General features: G+C 51.7%; 1 protein-coding gene across 1 annotated transcript in view; it reads right to left on the minus strand.

The window, feature by feature from the left end:
• Positions 1-13,940, minus strand: part of Pacsin1 (protein kinase C and casein kinase substrate in neurons 1) — a 48,210-nt gene extending 34,270 nt beyond the window's left edge. Inside the window, exon 1 of the mRNA XM_034524238.2 lies at positions 13,759-13,940. The gene's annotated coding sequence lies outside the window, so the exon portion shown is untranslated. The remainder of the gene's footprint in view (positions 1-13,758) is intronic.
• Between the last annotated feature and the right edge of the window lie 1,047 nt (positions 13,941-14,987).

Below are 14,987 nucleotides of genomic sequence, written 5' to 3' on the forward strand. Positions count from 1 at the left end.
CATCTCCCACATGGTAGTGGACCCTTGACATGTTGCCTGGCAGAGTCAGCAACGTCCAGACCACAGTTCCCTCCAGGAAATGCATGAGTGGTCCCTACTAAAGTCACAATCTGTGGTGCTCCACTTGGACTGGACTGAACCTGCTGGGGGATGCTGTCCTGGCACAGGGACAGGAGGGAGAGGGACCCTGTCTTATGTTAGAGAGTGGAGTCTGCAACCTCTCCTGACCCTGCTGAAAGACCCTGGACCAGAGGATCACTCTGAAGGTCCATCCCCTGGGTTTGTTTACATTTATTTATTTATTTATTTATTTATCTGTTATTTTAAGGTTTTTCTGAGATAGGTTTCTCTGTGCATCTCTGAGGGCTGAGGGCAGGGTACCAATAGCTCTAGCTGTCCTGGAATTCACTGAGTAGACCAGGCTGGCCTCCGACTCAAGAGATCGGCCAGCCTCTGACTCCTGGGCGCTGGGATTAAAGGCATGCACCGCCCAGTTCATTTGTTTTTATATTTTGAGACAGGTTCTCACATAGCCCAGGCTGCCCCTGAACTAGTTTTATAGCTGAGGATGACATTGAACTCCTGATCCTCCTGCCTCCTAACCTTTGTTTCCCAAATAATGGTAGTATAGCTAGAACTACCATAGCCTACGATGGTTTGGGGCTTTTGTTGGTGTTGGTGGTTTGTTTATTTTTATTTATTTATTTTAGTTAGTTTCATTTTTTAATATAGGAGCTCCTTGTGCTGCCAGAGCTGACCTTAAAACTCTTAGGCTCCTCCTGCCTCGCCCCCAGGAAGCTGGGGTTACTGGCATGGGTAACTTCCCTCAACAAAATCTCTGTGTGAATCACAAGCCTTGGTGGGTGGCACGGCCCAGTGAGGGCGGTGTAGGTCTGAAGGCAGAGCTTTCGTTCTGTCAGTCTTGATGCCAGATAGCTGCCTGTCACCTCTGTGCCTCAGACGCATCCCCTCTGTGCCCTCTGATCTTTTCCAGAGCAGCCTTCCTGAGGAAGAACAGTCCGGATGGCAGCAGGAGACACTGGCCTCTGCCAACAGACAGCAGCTCATGCCTGGGGGCCGGCAAGCAGCCATTGCATCTGCAGCCATGAGTGGGGCACAGCTCTGGCACACGGGATGACGGGAGAGGCTGAGGGCTCGGTTGTAGTACTGCTTTCAGCGTGGGCATGCTGGGGGACAAGCCACCTTGGACCTGAACTTCACCCATGGTCCTGCTTCTACAAGAAGGCCTGGCAGGCTGGAGAGATGGCTCAGCGGTTAAGAGCACTGACGGTTCTTCCAGAGGTCCTGAGTTCAATTCCCAGCAACCACATAGTGGCTCACAGCCATCTGTAATGGGATCTGATGCCCTCTTCTGGTGTGTCTGAAGGCAGCGACAGAACTCAGAAGAAGGAAGAGGAAGACGAGGAAGAGGAGGAAGCCTGGCAGATACCTGTCACAGAAGGAAGTCTCAGATAATGTCCCCTGAAGGAGCCAGGGTTGCTGGACCCGAGCTGAGAGCCAGCATGGGACAAGAGTTACAGTTAGAAGACAGGTCAGAGATGCCATAGACCACAGACATGGCCACAGTAACTGAGACTCTAGAAGCCAGCCAGGCTGACAGCCAGCAAAAGCAGTGTGTATGCTACCACAGGTCACTGGTAAGGCCGGAGTGCAGCTCAGCTGGTGGAGAACTTACAGGGACAAAGCCCTGGGTTGCATCCCAGGCAAGGCGTGATACCGTGATACCGGCATGCTGGCACAGGCCTGAAACCCCAGCACGCAGGCTGGAGGCCGGGTAAGAGTTCAAATCATCCATGGCTATACAGCAACTCCAAGGCCAGCCTGAATGACGTGACATCCTGTCCCAAAACTATAACTAGGGGCTGAAATGGCTGACACTGGCTGCCCTTGCAGAGGACCTGAGTTCAATTCCCAGCACCCACATGGTATCTTCCTAACCATTCCTAACTCCAGTTCCAGGGATCCCACACCTTTTTCTGACTTCCATGGACAAACAGTACACATTCATATATGCATGCGGGCAGAACACTCATACACATAAAATAAAATATATTTTTTTAAATTTTAATTTATTTTAATTTTTAAACTTTTAAATTTTTAAAGTTTTCTTTTTAATTTAAAGTAGAGACCTGTAGAGATGGCACAGTAGTTAAGAATACTCTCTACTCTCCCAGGAGGCCCAGGTTCAATTCCCAGCACCCATATGACAGCTCACAACTGTCTGTAACTCCGAGATCTGAGACCCTCCCACAGGTAAAACCACCAATGCACATAAACAACAACAACAAAATAGAAGTAATGATGTACACCTTTAATTCTAGTATTTGGGAAGCAAAGACTTACGGATCCCTGTGAGTCAAGGACAGACAGAGCAGCATTATGAGAACCATCTCAAAATAAGCTAATTGACTAAAACCAAAATAACATAAGAAAGGTGATAAAAGTTTGCAGCTGAGGTACCACACTGGAGCCATCAGTGGATCAGTGGACACTAAGAACAGCCACTGTGTGATGCTTGCCCCACCCCAGGTGGAATCTGTCTCCTCCAGAACCACAGGGTGAAGCGGTATCTCCACTCACTGCCACACCCTGCGACAGGCCGAAGAGTATGGGTTTTCACATCAGGCTTCCTCTGATGCCACTGGAGCCAGCAAATCCCACGACACTTCGGCTATGGCTGGCCCATTTAAAGCAAACTGAAAGGGCTAACCCTGCTGGCAGGAGGAACCACCACCCATTCTCCAAAGGTCTTAAGCAAAAGGCTCACTGTCCACAAAGAGATTTGAGGAAGGAAGGGTCACTGTCACTGGGCAGAAGTCTCTGCTTGTGCTCTGGTACCCCTACGTTGTGTTGACAGGAAGCTGAGGAGTCTAGCAACCAGGGACTAAGACTTACTGGGAGCTAAAGTGTCTGGGCCGCCTGGGAAGCCAGACAGGCCAGCAAAGCTGCTGGTCAAATGCCTGCACAACCACCCACCCACATACACAGATACACACACACACATACAGATGCACAAACACACAGAGAGACACACACACACAGATGCACACACAAACACACAGAGAGGCACACACAAACACACACACAGACACACACACAGGTACATACACACAGATGCACACACACAGACACCCAGACACACACAGATGCACACACACAGATGTACACACACAGGCATACACAAAGATGCACACACAGACAAACACAAAGGCAGGGAAATGAAAGAAATATCTGTCACTGCCTAAGACGCTGCCACCATGCGCTGAAGCTCAGTCTCTGGCCTGGCCCAGCTCCCCTCGACTAATGAGAAGCCGGAAGCAACTGCCCCAAGCACAGTGAACTGTTCCCAGAGCAGAGACTTCAAGGGCCGCAGGGCATGCTGGGAATGCTGGGGACTGCCCTGTCAGGGTTTGGACGCTTCTAGTGTACCTGGTAGCGGATGGCTCACGCCTGAGTCTTTCTCTGGACATCCCTCAGCTGAAGAGCAGAGCCTGTGCCCTGTGACTGGCCAGTAAAGTGTGAGGACCCGGCCACCATCTCGACATGGGACAACTCTGTAAGCAGCCTTCCTGCATCTAAACCTCCTGTTTCCAAATCTTCACCCAGAGTCCTGCTCCGACCTTCCTAACGCTCGCACCTCCTGATACTGTACAGCGATGAAGAACGTTACCTGTGAGGTGGCAGGGACAAACCTCCGCACAGGTGATGCCCCATCACGAGAGCCTCTTCCTGCCCGGTTACCAGCTCCCTGTTCTTGCTTTGTCATCTGCAGGGCAGGGACAGTCGTGCCCATGTCACGAGGTGACTGTGGGAAGTTGTGGAGGACGCTGTCTCACACACAGCACCTCCCCCTCCACCCCCATCTGTGCTGTCTGAGAAAAGAGGAGCAGACAAAGACAGTGCCTGGAACTTGGCCCCTGCCCTCTGGCCCCTGCCCCACCATGCTCTCTCTACCTTATGCCACAATGTAAAAGATGTTCCTCCTGTCCCCCTTCTAGAGACGCTGTGTTTTCTCCCACACCAAAAAAAAAAAGGGGGGCCAGGCATAGTGTGGCAGGCCTTAAAAGCATGTACCACCACACCCAGACACTATGTGAGGTTGTGTACACACACATACACGCACACACAGTGCATGCACACAAAAATGCACATACACATTTGCACACATGCGTGCACACGCACACAAAGGCACACCTATGGGCAGAAGCACACACGTGTGCACATTTGCACACACGTGTGTGTATGTGTACAAATACCACACATATACATGTGTGAGCACGTGCACAAGCATACACACACGTGCATTTTTTGCCCAAGAAGGCCCAAAGCCCCGGATCTAAAGTTAGTTCTAAGCCGCTCTGTGGGTGCTGAGGCTCAAAAGTCACAAGTGCTCTAAACCGCTGAGATATCTCCAGCCTTCCTTTACTTTTAAGACTGTCAGGTTCATAGCTAAGTGACTGGAAAGTACAGAATGCTCCCCCAGCCCCACACGGGGTCTCCCCACCTAGAGCACCCTGCGCCCAGGGCACATTTATCAACTGACAGTTCTCCATGGATACGCCATCCTTCCCAACACTCACAATCTGCACTGGGGCTCACATGTGGCCTCGGAGAGTCGACAGGACCTGTCAGGTGTGACTGGAGGTGTCTGCCGATATAGGACCACAGAGATCAGCTGACTTGGTCTATCCCACCCCATTCCGCCGTTAAACTCCTGATACCGTTGATCCCTTCACTGTGTGTACATTTTGTCTTCCCTTGACCCTCCAACAGCCAAGTAGCCGTCCAAGACTGACTCTCTGACTCTGTAAAATGTTCTAGCGTCAGCTTGTCTGTTCAAGCACTAATGGCTCAGGTTGTGGAGTGCTATCTAATTGTCCGGACAAACTGCCCACTACTTACTCCTCAAAGGGCATCCTGATGGTTCGGCAGCTCCTTGACACTGGCACCACAGCATATTAAGGCCCTGATGAGTTCTTCAGTAAAGAAAACACTTAGCTGGGTGTGGCCACCCATGCCAGCAATCCCAGCACTTGAAAGACAGAGGCAGGAGGGTGGGGAGTTCGAAGCCAACCTGGGCTACAAGAGACTTTGTTTCTAAAGTGAAGGGGAGGCTGGTGAGTAGCTCAGCAGGGAAAGGCCCTCCTCAGTTAACTGGAGTCCAGTGTCCTGGAGTCACGTGGTAAAGGAGCAAACTCCCTCTGGCAAGCTGTCCCCTGACCTCGGCGTGGATGCCATGACAGGCATGTGCGCATGCATACGAATAAATTAAGTGTAATTTTTTAAAAGTGATAAAACATACATACATATACATATGCATACAAGTATATGTATCTGTATCCCTATATATACACATATACACACATGTACATATTCATGTATGTATACATATCCATATATATACACATATACTAGTGTAGGCTAGAGAGGGTACTTCAACTGGCAGAGTGCTTGCCTAGCATGCATGAGGTCCAAGATTCTATCCCAAGCACCAGAGAAACTGGGCTTGGAGGTGCACACCTTGATAACTGGGAAGCTAGGGGCAGGAAGATCAGGTGTTTGAGGTTGTCTTTGGATAATCAGTGAGTTTGAAAACAGTCTGGGATACATGAGACTCTGTCCCAGTTTAAAAAAAAAAAAAAGAACCTCCCTCACATAAATGTTCCCTGAGTGTTGCCAGGGGGACACAGCCCTCAAGGAAGCCCACAGACCTCAGATGACTTCAGTCCCCACTGCCACAGCCCTGTGGAGCAGGGTGGACTCTTGGGAAGCCCCCATCCTGTGTCACTTGCTCCTCACACCCAGCCTGGTCCTGCCTTGCTCTCCTTCCTTCCTCAGTACCTCAAGACTTGATTCCTGTGAGCCTGGCTTGAAGGTGCTGGCAGCTGCCACCCATTTTCAGCCCTGTCCCTTGGGCCCTATGGTTGGTCCAGCCAAGTTCACTGTGTTTACCAGGCTGCCCTGAGCAGGGATGGAGGAGGGGGAAGGGGGGAGGTATTCCCCACCCCGACACATTGCCAAACAGGGTCTGTCCCTTCTTCAGGGCCAATGACAAAGGGCTGGGAATGGTGAGGGGGTAGAGGTGAGGACAGGACCCCCATGAGATGGGGGGATCCATCAGAAGAACCTGCCAAATAGGACAGGTGAGATGGCAGCCAGTCACCTAATACCCAGACAGGGGCAGAGGGTGGGGCTGCAGCCTGATGGGGCCGGTGATAGGGGGACACCAGATACCCAGCTGGAGGAGGGGTAGAGGACACGAGAAAAAAGCCTGGGTACAGTCTGGCATTGGAATCACAAGCTCAGAAGGACCTTGGCTGGAAGCCTGAGGCCCCTCTGCGTCTCAGTATACCCAACTGCAACTGGAAATAAGGCCTGGGACTGTAGCTCAGTGGGAGAGCACCTGCCTAGCTAGCGTATTGGGACTCTGGGTTTCGACTCAGCACTGTAAGAAGATAAAACCACGCCAACCAAGCATCAGGGGGCTGTGCATGGGAAGGAGTCCAGCACACAGCTGTCACTGGGAAGTGAGGCTGCAGCGTTCTGTGGGGGAACTGGGATTTAGGCAGATGCGTCCGGGTAACAAGAATAGAGTGTGTGTCCTTCACTACTGAGTGGTCAGCACTTAGGCTATACTCAAAACTGGCTCATTGAGCATCTGGCACAGTGAGCTGAGCGCACAGCCAGGAGCAAGAAGCCTCCAGCCCAGGAGAGTTTTATATGCACCAGGCATGGCACTCCACCCACTGAGCCACACTACCACCTTATATTTGGAGACAGGGTCCCGTAAAGCCCAGGTTGGTCTGGAACTCACTTTGTAGTAGAGGGTGGCCTTGAACTCCCGACCTTCCTATTTCCATTTCCCAAGTGTGAATCTGGCTTTTTTTTTTTTTTTTTTTTTTTTTTTTTGGTTTTTCGAGACAGGGTTTCTCTGTGTAGTCCTGGCTGTCCTGGAACTCACTGTGTAGACCAGGCTGGCCTCGAACTCAGAAATCCACCTGCCTCTGCCTCCCAAGTGCTGGGATTAAAGGCGTACCACACCAGTGCCTGGCTTTTTTTATTTTTAATATTTCTAATATTTACACATGCATGTGTGAGACATATGTATGTACATACATACGTACATACATATTTTATGGCACCCATATGGAGGTCAGCGGAAAACTGGTGCCAGGGATCATTGGGCTTGTTGGAGATTGCCTGCGCTGTCCTGAAGGCGTTGCTGCTGTTATAGACCTTGACTACGGACAAGGTATGGAGGTGCACGCCCTTGATCCCAGCACTCAGGAGGCAGAGGCAGGAGGATCTCCGAGGGTTCCAGGCCAGCCAGGGAAACATAAGGAGACTATGTCTGAAAAGAAGAGGAGAAAGACGCCGAGTGTGGTGGAACTGGCAATCCTGGCCTCGGGAGGTAGAGACAGACAGATCAGATAGCTGCTGTGGTCAGAAGACAGAGACAGAGACCTCAGATATCTGCTGTGAGGTCATCTGGCTACGTAGCAAGGACCAGGACATTCGGGTACACAGTGAGGAACTGTGTGTCTCAAGGATGAAGAGCCTAAATAAACAAAACCCAGGCTGGATGAGACGTGGGTAAGGATGTTTTCGGCAAAGCCTGGGGACTTGTGTCATCCCTACGACCCACACGGTGGAAAGAATCATTTCCCAGAAGTCGTCCTCCAATTTCCACAAGGGCGCTGTGACCCTGGTGTGTTCCCCCTTCCCCTCATCCTCCCCAATTAATAAGTGTAAAAAATAATTTTAAAAGGGACTAGAGAAATGATTTAATGGTTAAGTGCACTGGCTGCTCTGACAGAGGGCCTGGGTTCAGTTCCCAGCACCCACAGTTCACTGCTGTCTATAATTCCAGTCTCAGGAGATCTGACACCCAGCAGATGACAGGCACGCATGTAGTGCACGGATGTACATGCAGACGAAACACTCGTACACACTTTAAAACCTTTAAAAAAAAAATAGCCAGGCAATGGTGGCGCTCGCCTTTAATCCCAGCACTTGGGAGGCAGAGGCAGGTGGATCTCTGAGTTCGAGGCCAGCCTGGTCTACAGAGTGAGTTCCAGGACAGCCAGGGCTACACAGAGAAACCCTGTCTCAAAAAACCAACCAACTAACCAACAAACAAACAAACAAAAACCCTTAAAAAATAATAAGAATGAGCCAGGCAGTGGTGGCACACGCCTTTAATCCCAACACTTGGGAGGCAGAAGCAGGTGAATCTCTGAGTTCAAGGCCAGCCTGATCTACAAAGTCAGATTCAGGACAGTCAGGGCTACACAGAGAGACCCTGTTTCTAAAACCTAATAATAATAATAATAATAATAATAATAATAATAATAATAATAATAATTTAAACAAATCAAATCTCAATCATATATAAAGTCACCTGCTTTAACCTACCATGAATTACAACTATCTTTTCATGTTGTCCCCACTATCCCCAGGCGCCTACAACAGTGCCTGGTGCACAACAGACTCTGCCGAGGGCGGCTGACTGGATGACAACAGAAGGAAGAACCACCTTGGTTGGCACGGGTGGGGGAGGGGGAGGAGGGGGGGTTGTTCCTGACGGATGAGTCCTCCTGGTGACTCGTCACCGATCATCGCTGCCTACTAAGACTGCACCTACTGGGCTTACCCCCAAAATGGTATTTCCAAATATGAGGTGCCAGCGCACTCTCCCCTGAGATGTGAGGGTTTGTCTAACACACCCTCCGCCAGGAAAAAGCTTACTGCAAGGATTTGTGCTACCCTGGATTAACCTTACTTATCTACCTTGATGGTAAATCTCTCTGCCCCATCTGAATGGGCAAGCACTCGAAGCGCGGTGTGGAGAATCAGTTTACACAATTCAAAACCCACACTGTGGGCTGGGGCACTGGCTCGGTGGGTAAGAGGCTCGCCCTGTGAGCATCGTGAGCATCAGGACCTGAGTCTGAGTCCCCGGAACACACATCAAGCTGGGAACAGAAGTGTCTGTAATCTCAGTGCTCCTATGGCCAGAGGGGAGGAGACTTGAGAATCCAGGGAAGCCTGGACTGAGGACCACAGAGTAAGAGACCCTGTCAGACAGAATAAGAGACCTTGCGGTGGACCTTGAGGCCAGAGGTCTCTCTCCTAACCTCTATGCTTGCACAGTTGTGCATGCGCACGCGCGCACAGAAAGACAGAGACAGAGAGACAGAGACAATTTTCTCCAGAAAATAGGAGATTCCTCTTCTCCATCCCTAAACACCGCCTCCTAGAGGCCAAAGGATGCCAGTGCAATTCAGATTTCAGATAAAAGACAAATTAAGTTTGTCTTTTTTTCTTTTTAAATCATTACATTTATTTGTTTATTTATCGTGGAGAGGTGTGAACCACAGTACACTTGTGGGGGGGGTCACAGCCCGATTTGTGGAAGTTTTTTTTAAAGATTTATTTACTTATTTTATGCATATGAGTACACTATAGCTCTCTTCAGACACATCAGAAGATGGCATAAGATCCCGTTACAGATGGTTGTGAGCCACCATGTGGTTGCTGGGAATTGAACTCAGGACCTCTGGAGGAGCAGCCAGTGCTCTTAACCACTGAGCCATCTCTCCAGCCCCCTGAACTTATTTTTAAAGTGATGGGATTTAACCAGGGTCTCAGGCACACTACACAAGCACTTTACTATGGAGCCAGGTCCCTCGCTCAAATTCAGACTTCACCATAGCTAGGCATCCCGGACCTTATTGGACAGCCCCTATCCCAGCCTATACCAGCTTTAAAATTTTTTTTCGATATACTTGTTTTATTTCATGTGGATGAGCGTTTTGCCTGCATGGATGCCTGTGTACCCTGTGCACCTGGTACCCAATGATGTCAGAAGAGGGTACCAGATGCTCTGGGACTTGAGCGACAGACAGTTCTGATCCACCTTGTAAGTGCTGGGAATCAAACCCGAATAGGTCCTCTGTGGGAGTAGCCAGTACCCCTAACCACTGAGCTACCCTCCCACCAGCATTCTCCCACCACATGATGCTGACGGCCTCTGGTCCTCCCAGTCTTCAGGAGCCCCAGTTTGAAGGCTCAAGGCACCTCTTCAGTACCCACTTTCTTAACATCTAAGCTCCTGCCTCACCAAGTCCTCTTCCTGCCCACCCTTCCTAGAAGTGAGTATCTTCTATCGCCCTGGCTGCTTGGGTACCATCATTGGCCCACCCTGGTGCAGCAGCTGTACCTGAGGATGCTGAGACCTAACTGGACACACCTTAGAAGGTCCTGCCAGCTCTGCAAAGCCTGTGGGGGCATCTGATCGCCACTGTCACTGAACTGAAGTTCTGATTCTACAAGTGGGTGGCTCCTGTTGGGTACCTCCTAGGGCCCTGGCTACCCCATCCCAGGCCCTAAGGCTCAGCCCTTCATGGTCATGGAAACCAACTGCAGGGTACACAGGGCAGGCCAAGGGTGGCAACAGTAACTAACGGCTTTTCAGTCCTATCTAAACGATTCCCAGCAAACGCCAATTATTGCAATAAGAAAAAGAAAGAAACGAAAGCTTTTTGTTTGAAACAGTCTCATATAGTCTAGATAGGTTCAACATGAGCCGCAAAGCTGGACTTAGTTCTTAATCCTCCTGTTTCTAACTCCCAAGGGCTGATATCATAGTGTCTACGTGTGTGTGTGTGTGTGTGTGTGTGTGTGTGTGTGTGTACAGACATAACACATCTGGCTTGAAAGGTCGGGTTTGTTTCTTCTTTTATTTCCTAGTTGTTTATTTGCCACATCGAGAGTGGAGGTCAAAAGGCAACCAGTCGGAACTCTCCCCTGCCCACGGGGGTCCTAGAAATCAACCTCAAATCATCCGTCTTAATGGCACCTTCCCCTCACTGAGTCATCTCACCAGCCTGTAAGATGTTGTTGTTGTTCTGGTTTGGTTTGGTTTTCCTTTAAGAAAAAAATCTAGGACAGGCCAGGAAGGATGCTCTCAGCAGGTGAGAGTTCACATTGCTCTTGGGGAGAATGAGCTGGTTCCCCGCACCCACACTGGGCGGCTCCCTACGGCCGTTCACCCCAGCTCCAGGGGATCCAACACCGCTGACCTCCACAGACACCCGCACTCACCTGCACACCTACACATGATAAAAAGTAACAAAAAGGAGGCAGAGACAGGCGGAGCTCTGTGAGTTTGAGGCCACCCTGGTCTACAGAGTGAGTTCCAGGTCCGTGAGCTACATAGTGAAACCCTGTCTCAAAAAAAAAAGTATATACTAAGCAGGGTGTGGTGGCACATGTCTTTGATCCCACCGGCTGGGGAGGCAGAGGCAGGTGGATCTCTGTGAGTTCCAGACCAAGCTGGTCTACAGAGTGAGTTCCAGGATAGCCAGCGCTACACAGAAAAACCTAGCCTCAAACAAAACAAAATAAAACAAAAGTGTAATAGCAACAATCATAATAGAAATGTAAAAAAAAAAAAATTAATGTAAAACAAAGGGCTGGCGCTATAAATCACAGAAGAAATGACCTTGCCTAGAATCCTCCAGAGAGGGGCTAGGGGCATGGTTCAGCAGAAAGTGCTTGTCACAGTGTGTCCCAGGCCCTTGGCTGGAGCCTGTTCCTCCTCAGTACAGCCATTCCCTCAGCTCCTCTTCTTGCTTCCATGGGGAGGACCCCCAGATCAGTGAGCTCCTCCCCCTCCCCCGCTGGCCCTCCCTGTCCCTCCTGGCCTGCCCAGCTCACAGAAGCTTCTCTTCTTCAATGGGGTCTCCCACTGCCACTCAATCCTGCCGGGGATGCAGGCATCTCCTGAGGAAGAACCTTTCAAGTGACCTGAAGTCACGGAGGACCCACTACGTCACACTTTCCACACGTGACGGTCTCTCTGTGTCAGGCCTTGGGGACACCAGACCAAGACACACCTCCTTCATCCACAGACTGTCCATAACCCAGGGAAGATGTCAATCAAAGACTGGGAGAGCGGGTCTGAGGAGAAGGAGTAAGATAGGGCAGGGGCCACCAGCAAGGACGCTTCGGAAGGCTTGCAGGCGAGAGCAGTGTGGCTTTGCTGAGGAACCGAGAGAATTCAGAGTGTTGGAAAGCAGAGAAGGGAGGAAGAGGCGTCAGCTGACTGGCAGGGTGGTACAGCCTACTCCGGGAGGGCTGTGCACCTGTCAAAGGAACAAGGCCGGCCAAGAAGGGCTCTGCAAAGGCCCATGTCACCTTTTACACACACAACTTACTGGGAAGACCCCAGAGACGTAGCACAGCCTGGCCCACCCAGCCCTGAAAGCTGACATGGATTGTCTAGTTAAAGTTGAGAGAAATCACCTTAGGAGAAATCACCAACCCAGAAGCTTGAAGAAAGGGAGGCCCAAAAGGGCCAGCCTCCCCAGGAACACAGGGATCAACATGTCAGGAGACATCAGGACAAAAGCCTCCCAAAAGTCACAGGTGACATTCAACTCCAGGGTTAAAGTAATTTTTTAGTGGCTCTTTGGTCCCGGGAAATAGAAAGACCAAAGGGGCTCCCCTCCATCTCTCAGTGTGCTAGCTATTGCTCAGAATTTACATATTCATTCATTCATTCATTCATTCATTCATTCGTTTGTTCGTTCGTTTGTTCATACTGCAAACATTTCTTCAGTGAGGAGCCCTTCTCAGACACAGGAATAATGACAGAGACAAATCAGATTCTTAACCCAAAGTCTCTTTGGTCTAGAGGGGGACAGGTCAGACATAAATAACCTCCAGGTTGACAGGGTTCAAGAACATGGGGCCAGAGGTGACCTCTCACCTGGGGCGCCAGGAAGCTGCTTGGGAAGGGTGATCTGATACCCAGGCAAACATCTGATAAAAAAATCAGGCTGTGGGCAGAGCTTCCCAGACCACTGGCAATCTGCGCCCCAGCTGTGCCAGCCCCTGACAATGGGCTATTTTTGGTTGAGCCTAGAAGGTGCCGCACGTGTCCATTTCCCCCAGGCTGCAGAGCTGGGCTTGGGGGAAGTGGGGATGGGGGTGGGGGGCAAGGCTGAAACTTAAAAGCCGGGGTTTGAAGCTGGGTCTAGCCAAGCCACTGTCACATTAATGACCCTTTAACCTTTCCACGGCCTCCTGAAAGGTGAACACAACCAGGAGAGCACCCCAACCGTGACTAAATGGTCTGAGGTTGGCGGAAAGAGGCGATGTGGCGCAGAGAACATTCTGCAGCATCTGCGGGGGGGGGGGAGGGGGGTTGGAGGGGCTCAGCATCCCCACCTCCTCTCTCCTTCCACCTCCCACCCCCAGCTGGTGGGGGGAGGGGTCGGAAGCAGAGAAGGAAGTACCTGTAATCTAAACCAGACATCGCCGGCTGTGCTTCTCCCCAGCCCACTCTGATCCAGAAATAACATACGCACCAAGCTGGCATCGGCCCACCCATCCCAGCTGGCCCCAGAAAAACACACTCAATACCGAGGGGTTGGGGGGGGGCAGGCCCCAGCTTCCCAACGATCCTATTTCCTCCCCCTTTCCCCAGGGTAGAGGCCATCCTTTCAGCATCCCCAAGGGGTCATCCTGGCACTGCCTGGGTCAAGCCCAAGAGCATCCCGGGGCGCGCGCCCATCTCTCCCCAGGTACCTGCCTTTGGCTGATTCCAACGCCATCACACTCTGGGCACCTGCATCCCACACTGGGGCCCTGGATTCCCCACATACACCCCCCAACCATCCCCCACCCCGCCCCCAAACCCGGGCTCTCTCCACGCTTTAGACCCCCTACCTGGGCGCCGGAGCACCGGACACCATCGGCGGGGCGGGCGGCAAAGCGGGCGGCGGCGGCCCAGCCTCAAGCCTGGAGGCTTCCCGGGGGAGGAGGAGAAGGAGGAGGAGGAGGAAAAGGCTGGCGTGACCGCCGCGCGTCTCTCCGGGGCTGCGGGAAGGAGGAAGGTCAGAGACTCCGCGGAGCGCAGCGCCGCGCGGGGGCGGAGGCAGCGCGGATTAGAGCGGCTTCTCCGCGAGCCAATGGCGGCGCGCTGGCTGCGCAGGTGGCAGCGCCGCGGTACCCGGAGGCCGCGCCCGCCCGGCCGCCTGCTCCCCAGCTCGGCGTGTGCGGTTCCTGCGCGCCCCTAATCCCCGCTTCTCATGTGAGGTGCACGCAGGAGAGGAGTTTGACGTCTAGCCCTGGTGCAATGACCCCCCTCCTCTACCTGTGCGTGTATGGATGCACGCAGGACAGGCCCTGGTGTGGTGACCCCCCTCCCCTACCGTGTGTATTGGGGACATAAAGGACAGGAGCCTCAGACTAGCCAAATAGTGAGGATGCTCTCCTCCAACCTATCCCGGCGCCCACACTCAGCTCTACCGAGAAGATCTTCAGGCCAACGTTCACCTCAGCTGGCTATCAGCAAAGCTGGCTGGAAGCCTTTGGGGAGGCTTTCTAGGACTTGGGGATCTAAAAGGTCACACACACACACACACACACACACACACACACACACACACACACACCAGCTGCTTTTATGCCTCGTATTCTAACCGATTCCAGGAGCCAGGCTGCTGCCCCGGCGAGTGGGGCCTGACGTTAAAGAGAAGAATCCATTCAGTGTGTCCAGAACGTGCCATAAACCAGAGAAGTAAGATCGGAAGGAGAAAACTGCCCACCTCTGCCCACCCCTCGCTCACGCTGCAGAGATGTTCTACAGGGTTCATAGAAGGGAGTCTCCCTGAACCCCTAGCGGTGAGCCCCACCGTGAGCTCTGAAGTTCACCCTTCTCTGAAGGGACCCAGAGGTATGCCTGCTACAGTGTTTGTTAATTTGCTAAGAATTCCAGGGACACTGGTTTCAATCTATATTGCTAGAGCCTAGAAGACATCACCAAATGAGCAGGCCATAGGTGGCATCTCCTCTGGGGTTGTGACAATTAAGTAAGTGGATGCATTAGTCAGGGAACCGAGGGATAGAATGAACGCGTCTATTACGAACGAAAGGGCTTGTCAGATCAGCTTAAA

Source organism: Arvicanthis niloticus, chromosome 20, assembly GCF_011762505.2.
Source record: "Arvicanthis niloticus isolate mArvNil1 chromosome 20, mArvNil1.pat.X, whole genome shotgun sequence".
Taxonomy (NCBI): domain Eukaryota; kingdom Metazoa; phylum Chordata; class Mammalia; order Rodentia; family Muridae; genus Arvicanthis; species Arvicanthis niloticus.